The sequence below is a fragment of the Euphorbia lathyris genome, chromosome 7, assembly GCF_963576675.1.
Source record: "Euphorbia lathyris chromosome 7, ddEupLath1.1, whole genome shotgun sequence".
Taxonomy (NCBI): domain Eukaryota; kingdom Viridiplantae; phylum Streptophyta; class Magnoliopsida; order Malpighiales; family Euphorbiaceae; genus Euphorbia; species Euphorbia lathyris.
The window spans coordinates 26392782-26401405 of record NC_088916.1 but is presented as its reverse complement, the minus strand read 5'-3'; positions in this window follow the sequence as shown (position 1 = coordinate 26401405).

Below are 8624 nucleotides of genomic sequence, written 5' to 3'. Positions count from 1 at the left end.
GCTCTCAGGATATGAAGAACTATGTGTTCGCGAAAGGAATTGTCAATGTCAAACCTGACACTTTCCGCCTACAACCCTGGGTGCCGGATTTCGACCCCTTCGTTGAGAAATCAACGAATGCTTAGGTATGGGTTTGCTTACACTCTTCGCCGTGGGAATACTGGGATGCCTAGATTCTGTCTGATATTGCCAAATATATTGGGGGTTTGATTCAGATTGATAAATCTATTATGTATGGGGATTTTGGCCATTTTTGTGCGTATGTTGTTGGATGTTGATCTTAATTCTGATTTGCCTGTGAAATTGGGTATTGAGAGGGATCATAAATAGATATAGATTGAAGTTGTGTATGAAAAGTTACCAAGCTTTTGTCGGGTTTGCTCAAATATAGGACATATGGAGTACAATTGTAAGCAGAATAAAAAGCCAATTACAGATGACTCGTTGCGATTGGGTATTCCAACAGGATTAAATAGGAAGAAGAATCTGAAATCAGCACCTCAGGTTGAGATTTTTGTCAAAAAGGCAACTACTTGCATTTTGACCAATTTGCTTCCACGGAATCATACAGTGTTGACGGATGGACATGACAGGAATAAACCTCCGGAGGAGCCAGGGAACACAAAAATGCAAACTATGACACATGACACTCGCTAAGGGACGTTTGATTACTTGCCAGGCAGCCCATAGTTACGAGGTTCGGTCTATTCCTCAAATTTTGACCTAGAGGAACGACCTCCCTCACCAGGAGCTGACAACTTGTTGACTGTTGACATTATGGCGGATGTTGCATCACCTGTTAAATTATGGGCATATATAGTGGATGAGGAGGAATGTATTTGGGAAACTGTCAGTTCAAAGAAGGGGAAATGCAGGGATAAGAAGGTGGAAGAGGAGAATAATATATCAACTCGGGCTAGACGAGTCGGTAAAATCCCTAGCCATTTTAAATGAACGTCCTCTACTAGAACTGTAGGGGTATTCAGAATCAGGACACCCAACGCTACCTTACAAATTTATGTAAATTGCATAAACCGGGTATTCTTTGCCTGGATGAGCCAATGATTGCCTTCAATTCTATACGCACTTCGTTTTGAGACTGTTTGGGTATGCAATGTGTTGCTTCTAATCTAAAGGATCTTCCCTCCTTATAGGTGTTTGTTGCATCTCAGCTGATGCGATCGATTACCGTTTGTTTTAGGTATGAACAGTTTATCTTATTAAATGTACAAGTTCTGGGTCACTCCAATTATGTTTGTTTGGTTTATGGCAATGTTTGTGCGAACAGGAGGTTCGTACTGTATCAGGACGTTCTTGAGCTCCGAGGATATCTGACTAGTCTGTGGGTTACGTTAGGGGACTTCAACGATATCCTTAGCTCACATGAGAAAAAAGGAAGAGCCCATGCTTCTCGTTCATGTCGGGAATTCTGCAGTTTTATTAAAGATGGACTTTTTCTGGAAGATGATCCGTGATGCGTGTCCAATAGAGGTGTGTAAATAAATGATGTGTAAGTATGGGTGATAATAAGTGTAGGATGTGTGTATGTGTGCAATTGAACTCTACTAGACGCGGCTACTTAGGGGCAAGTCTACCCCGTCGTATCAAGTAATAATCCGGTTAAGACCGGGTATCGAATCCACGGGATTTATAACCACAAGTATTAAACTACTCGGTTCTATTCGTTATCTAGGCGGTGGATACTTTAGGTTGGTTTGGGTGACAACTACAAACTACTCCTAAACTATGGTGGATGTGGCTACTTAGGGGCAGGTGTACCCCGTCGTATCAAGTAATAATCCGGTTAAGACCGGGTATCGAATCCACGAGATTTATAACCACAAGTATTAAACTACTCGGTTCTATTCGTTATCTAGGCGGTGACTACTTTAGGTTGGTTTGGGTGACAACTACAAACTACTCCTAAACTATAGTGAGATAGCCTTTATATACCGAAACTCTACGGGTTGCGATAAGTTATAAATATAAAGAGCAATGACTCCGAACATATACGATTGATACTTTACTCTTGCAAAGACGACTACATGTAGACGTACTGACCCGTGAAGTACTTAGACTACGTGGTTCCTAGTCAAGGCGTGTCTAATGCTGGGGATCATAAACCAGGGCCCGTAAGTTCCATGGTTTGTCAATTCCTACGGTTTCCGGTGTGTTACTTCCGGTAGGGCAGCACCTATATGGTTCCTTAAGGATGACCCGTCCAAAAGGGCACCATGTATCGTGTCCCCCTACACAATAATCGATTACAAATATCAAAACAAGTAGTAAACATCAATAGGTATAAAGAAATGGGAATTGCAATTCATATATTATAAATATGGAATGAAAAGAATATGAATACAACCAAGCCTAGTACATAGGAAGAGTGCAAGCTAATTAGCAAGTAAGAAGGGAAGAATCGGCCCTTCGAACTAGCTAACCGGACTCAAGGCCATATCTTAGGTCTTGGAGGTGGAACTTCTCGAGCTTGGTGGACGAGGATGAAACGTAACTTCGGCGGAGTGACGGGATAAGTGAACAAGCTCTCAAAGTGATAGAGTTTAGTTACATAAAAATCTGAATGAGGAAATGAGTGCTAGTCACTCTTATTTATATACATCAAGCTCAGGCGTAGAATCATAATTACACAAATTACAAGTAAGAATTCACACTATTTTTGCAGGTTTCACAAGGCATGCCCCGCATGGAGGGTGGTACGCCCCGCGTCTCTGCCAAATTAGCCCATTCCGTTGATAATTTCTTCCGCGTGGACCAGATTCAGACCCGTTGACTCAACCATGTCCCGTGTAGACTGGGGTACACCCCGCGTGGTTGAGCTCCTAGAACTCAATTGCTTGAATTATGCCTTGGATGCCCCGCGTGGTATGGGTTACGCCCCGCGTAGTTGAGCTTCTGGAATTTTGTCTCTTGGTTCACACTATAGACGCCCCGCGTACTGTGCCATACGCCTTGCGTGGTAGGTGTTGACCTTATGGGAATGCATAATTGACTGTCGTGAATTAGGGGGCATTGTCCTACGCCCCGCGTCCCGGCTTCCGCGCCCCGCGTGTCCTATGAATCATCACCTGTTTATTTCTAACTTGTACCCGCAAAATACGATCCTCGAGAATCGAATTAGCTTGACGTTTATTTTCTGAAAATTATCAAAAATTAAGGAAATTAACTAAAAACATAAAATTTATTTTTATTTTGTTATTTTATTGAAAACACGCTATTTTTGTAATTAAACTTACTTATTTAGTCCAAAATTAAACCGTAAATCACGCTAAAAGATAGGGACAAAATGTCCCTATCAATCCGCATGGTATATTTTACATTTGGTGTAATGGTAGGAAGGGTGCGGCAAAGGTGGAAAGTAGACTTGACATGGTTTTGTTCTCTTCTGAGTTCTTTGACTTCTGGGATGTCTGCAGTACTACTAATCTCTCACGACATCACTCTGATCACTGCCCTGTTTTCCTCAGATGTGCTTCTCGCCAATCTTTGCCTATAAGATTCTAATTTCAGTCGATGTGGTTAACACATCCAAGTCTATATGAGACTATTTCACACTTCTGGCATGGGTCACATCATCAGCTACCTCCTATGCAATCATTATGTCCTAAGCTGAGGCTATTACAATCCATCATTCGAAAGTGGAACAACGAAGTCTTTGGCGATCTCTATGTTAATATCGCAACGACTAATTGCAATCTCACTCAGATTCAATAAAAAATTTCATTGAGTGGCTTCTCACACAATCATCATAAAAAAGAATTAATGGCACACTCCGAATTGGATACTACTCTCCACAGAAAGGAGATATTTCTTCGGGATAAAAGCAGGATTTGTCGGTTGGAGGATGAGGATCATAACAATACTTTTTCAGCCGAATGGCCACTATACGGGCTGCTTCTGCAGTTATTCATGTCCTTCAGGTTGATGGCAATCTGCTCACGGAACCCAATCAAATCAGTTCGCATATCAGTGACTTCTACACTCATTTATTCCGATCTAACAATGCTTCACTGATGGATCATGTGCCAATCTTTGAGACTGTATCGCGTCTAGTCACTGACTCTGACAACGATTCCCTGACACTTTGCCCGAAATTTGTAGAGGTTCGTTATGCAGTTTTTTCTATGGATAAGGAGAGTGCTCCTGGGCACAGGTTCACTGTAGCTTTTTATCAAGCTTTTTGGAATGTTGTCAGCAGTGACGTTTATGACATGGTTAAAATTTTCTCCACTTCAGGTACAATTCTCTCGGGGATGAATTCCAGCCTTATGGTGTTACTTTCTAAGGTCGATGATGCTTTGTCTATCGAGCAGTATGACCTAATTACAATGAGCAATTTTAATTACAAAATTATCTCAAAAATTCTTGCGGATAGGCTGGCTGCAATTGCATCTCGAATTTTTTCTAATAATTATTTTGGGTTCATTCCTGGCCAGAGCATACACCAATGCATTACAGTTGCATCAGAAGGCACTAATATGCTAATGAAGTGGTGCTTCGGAGGAAATATGGCATTAAAGATTGATATTCGAAAAGCTTTTGACACGTTGGATTAGAATTTCCTCTTGGTTATTCTGGAGGCATTCAGGTTTTCATTGAAATTCCGTGATTGGATTCTCAATATTTTATCATTGGCTAGGATTTCATTTTTAACTGGTTCTACGATCAATAGCTTTATCAGATGTTCTCGGGGAGTGCATGAAAGGGACCCTCTGTCACTGATTCTATTTGTCATTGCATAGAATTTTTTGAGCCGATGGCTTCTCCAATTGGGGTCTCTAGCGGGTTAGCGCCTATGAGTTATACACGGACTGATATGTTTCCAACACATTTGCTTTACTTTGATGATGTGCTTATCTTTTACAAAGCTTCAGCTCAGAACATCTGTGCCATATGGGATGCCTTCACTCTGTACGATGTTATCTCTGGACAACAAGTAAATTGGCAGAAGTCAGAGATCTTCCTTGGGACTTTTGTTACGGCTCGATGGAGCACATGATTGGCTAGCATTATTGGGATTCGTCAGGGACTGCTGCCGTTCAGATACTTGGGTATTCCTCTATTATTTGGCTTGCCAAAACGTTAGCATCTCCAAGGCTTGATGGATAGAATTCTGGCTCACTTCACCCATTTGAAGGGTCGTTGTCTTTCGATGGGAGGGAGGGTGGTATTAGTTAACTCGGTTATCACAGAAAGCTTCATACATTCTTTCATTGTCTATAAGTGGCCTATTAATTTAATTTCGCACATGATAAAATGCATAAGAAATTTTATCTGGACTGGATCCATTGATAGTAGGAAGCTTATTTCAGTCCTATGGCATGAGTGTTGTCAACCAGTCAGCAAAGTTGACATTGGAATTAAGGACCTCCGCACTTTGAACATGACTCTTCTTGGGAAAATGGCTTGGGGGATCTTTCAAGGCGACTCCTTTTGTTTTTTGCTCCTTCGTAAGAGGATCGTCAATTCCGCGGGGCTGCTATGGGTTGGAGTTGTTAATTCAATGATTTAGGGATCGACCAATAGTGTATACACCCTACTTCGTCGTCACTATTTATGGTGGATCAGTTTGAATTTGAACCTTAATTTCTGGAATGGGGGATTGGATCACGCCTACTATCGCTGAACAGGTTGATATGGCTTACTGTCTTCGGTGCAAATCAGTAGAGTTGGTTGAAAACTTTCTGTCAGACTCAAGTTGGCAAGGTTTGCCAGAGCTTCCGTGAGATATTGAGATGCATATTCATATGATTCAGAGAAGCAAAGAAGTTATGAATGTTTGTGTTTAGCGGCCTTCGGTCATATGAATGTTTAATGCGAAGTTATTCTATGCTTGGTTGAGAACGGGTAGTATGCCATAGCCATGGTGTTGTTTTATTTGGAAGCCGTATATCCCACCATCGCACTCGTTAGTTTATCGGCGGGAAGTCCTTGGCTATTTACCTATGGATGATCGGCTTAGACACAGAGGATACCCCATCTCGGTGTAGTTTATGGGCAGCTTCTGAAGAGACTGCAGATCTCTGTTTGTCTCGTGTCCTTTCTCTAAGAAATTTTGGCAGGGCTCTGGATCTCTTTTGGCCGATGCATGCCTGATTTGGGAAGCAGAAAAGCAGAGCTTCAGTCTGCAGGTAAAGGCTTTATGGTCTTCGGCTATTGTCAACGGGATATGGACATTATGGTACACTCGGAATTAGATAATTAAGAATGAGTTGATGTGTATTTCACTAACATAATGACGTATCTGGAGCTTGCTTAGAGTGGTGGGACATCTGGAGATTGGCAGGATGTGGAACTCAGTGGTTGAGGCTCAGATCATCAAGGAGCTGGGTCTAATCTGAAGACCAAATCGTGCCCCACGAATTACTTCTGTTTATTGGCATCCTCCGCCGGCGAGCTATTTGAAAGTGAATACTGATGCGTCTGTGGCAGGGGCTCCGAGACCGGTGGGATGCGGGGGTATTTTCAGATCACAAAATGGTATCTTCATAGGCGATTTTGCTTATCCAATTGAATTATCATTCTCCTATATCATCGAGCTCTATGCTACCATTTATGCAATCAATACCACTTTTGATAAGGGGTGGGCTAAACTATGGGCTCAGAGCGACACTACATTTGTAGTACAGCTGTTGCGTACCCGGACACAGACAGTTCCATGGGTGCTGAGACATGACTGGCTTAGATGCATACATCATTCTTACTCAATGACTTTGCTTGTCACACATATTTACAGGAAGGGTAATCAGGTTGCTGACTTATTGGTTAATTTTGGCAGAACTGCGTCTCAAACGGTTTGGTGGAATGAAATCCCTCTTTTTGCGCATCGACTTATTATTGTAATTTAGGGGGCGTTGTATTTACCGCTTTGCCTAAATTTTTTTGCGTTTTTTTTTCACATTTGTATTTTTTTTTATTTTCATTTGTAATAATATTGGTATTGGGGCCGGGTGCTCAGATGGGCGTACCAACCTAGTTGGGATGTCCATCTAATCCTCTCCCTATTTACCAGCCTTCCATTAAAAAAAAGTCCTAATATTAGTGGATTGAATGTACCACTTAAATGAAGATTAATCAAATCCTATTTAGTATTATTTAAGAAATCCTATTTAATATTTTTGAGTGAATGATATAAGTTTGAGCATGCCAACTCGATTGGCGGCCCTTAAAAATTATTTTATGATAAATAAATAAGTTTTTAATAAAATAAAAAAGAAAAACAAAGAAATAAAAATAAAAATATAACCCGATGGAAACACTGACAAATTAAAATTGACTTAAGCCACTAAAATCCTCATGAATGACCGGAATCTGGCGTCGAACTCCACCATAATGTACTAGAGGAAGAGAACACGTGCCTAACAAGAGAATTAACAACCTGATTACCCTCTTAAAAAAAATATGAAAAACCACCACTACAAAAAGAGGCCTTCAATGAGAAGAGAAATTATCATTAAAAATCTAAATATGTTCATTAAACTGTTTTTAGTGAGAATTATTACTCTCATCGCCCCCTTCATTACCGGGATCACTTACTAAAAGTATTGATGAGAATAAAATGATCTTGTCATTAACAACATATAATGAGATTAATTTTATCCTCATTAGAATTTTTATAATAATAAAAATCTTCGCATTAAATTGTTTATAATAATAAAAAACATTCTCATTAAATTGTTAATAATAATTAAAAAATCTTCTCTTACAAAATTTATAATTATTAGAAAACCCTTCATTAAAGTTTCTATAATAATAAAAAATAAACATATTTACATTATATAATAATAATATTATGTTTATTCACGATATTATTATTTTGACTAAAATTTTGAATTATTAAGAATATAATTCAACAATATATTTTAAAACAAAGTTGTATTAATAACATGTGAACAATGCTCAACATGACAATGCATATTCCACTATTTATGGTACCACAACTCTCAACATCATATATAGTGCACATTCCACTCAACAATGATAGTGCAAATTCCACTATTTAATAACATGTGTCCAGAAACTTCAATTTCTTTGTGCATCAATAATATACGTATATACATACACATGATTAGATGCATGTGCTAAAATAGAATATAAGTTGCATTAAATTAAGGAAAAAAATACACAAAATAAATTTTGTGGTCTGTTTTCTTTCGATCGGTATCGTTATGGTTTAAAAATTTACAAATGGGTATCTTGAAGTTTATTCTGTTAGCAAACACGTACCAAATTAACTAACGGTGTTAAAAGTCAAAGGGACAAGAGTTAATTTTGTTCTTATATTTATTTATTTTATAAATTAACCCTCTTATTATCTAATTATCGTAAACAAACTCAAAAAAATAAAAAATAAAAATCAATTACACCACCATTTTCGTATTTCTTTAATTTCTTTTTTTTTTCTTTTTTCTCTCTCATCTTTGTTAATTTTTCCCTCTATCTGAAAGGTCTAAGTAGCCATGTTAAACATGGCGGAACTGCTCATAATATGTCTTCCTCTTCCCTTCGCAAAAAATCTGATCTGACTCTCGTTTCCAAACTCTGATTTGAAATGCTTAGCCAATCTTCAAGAAGTCATATTAGGGACCAAACTTTCTGTTCTTTTT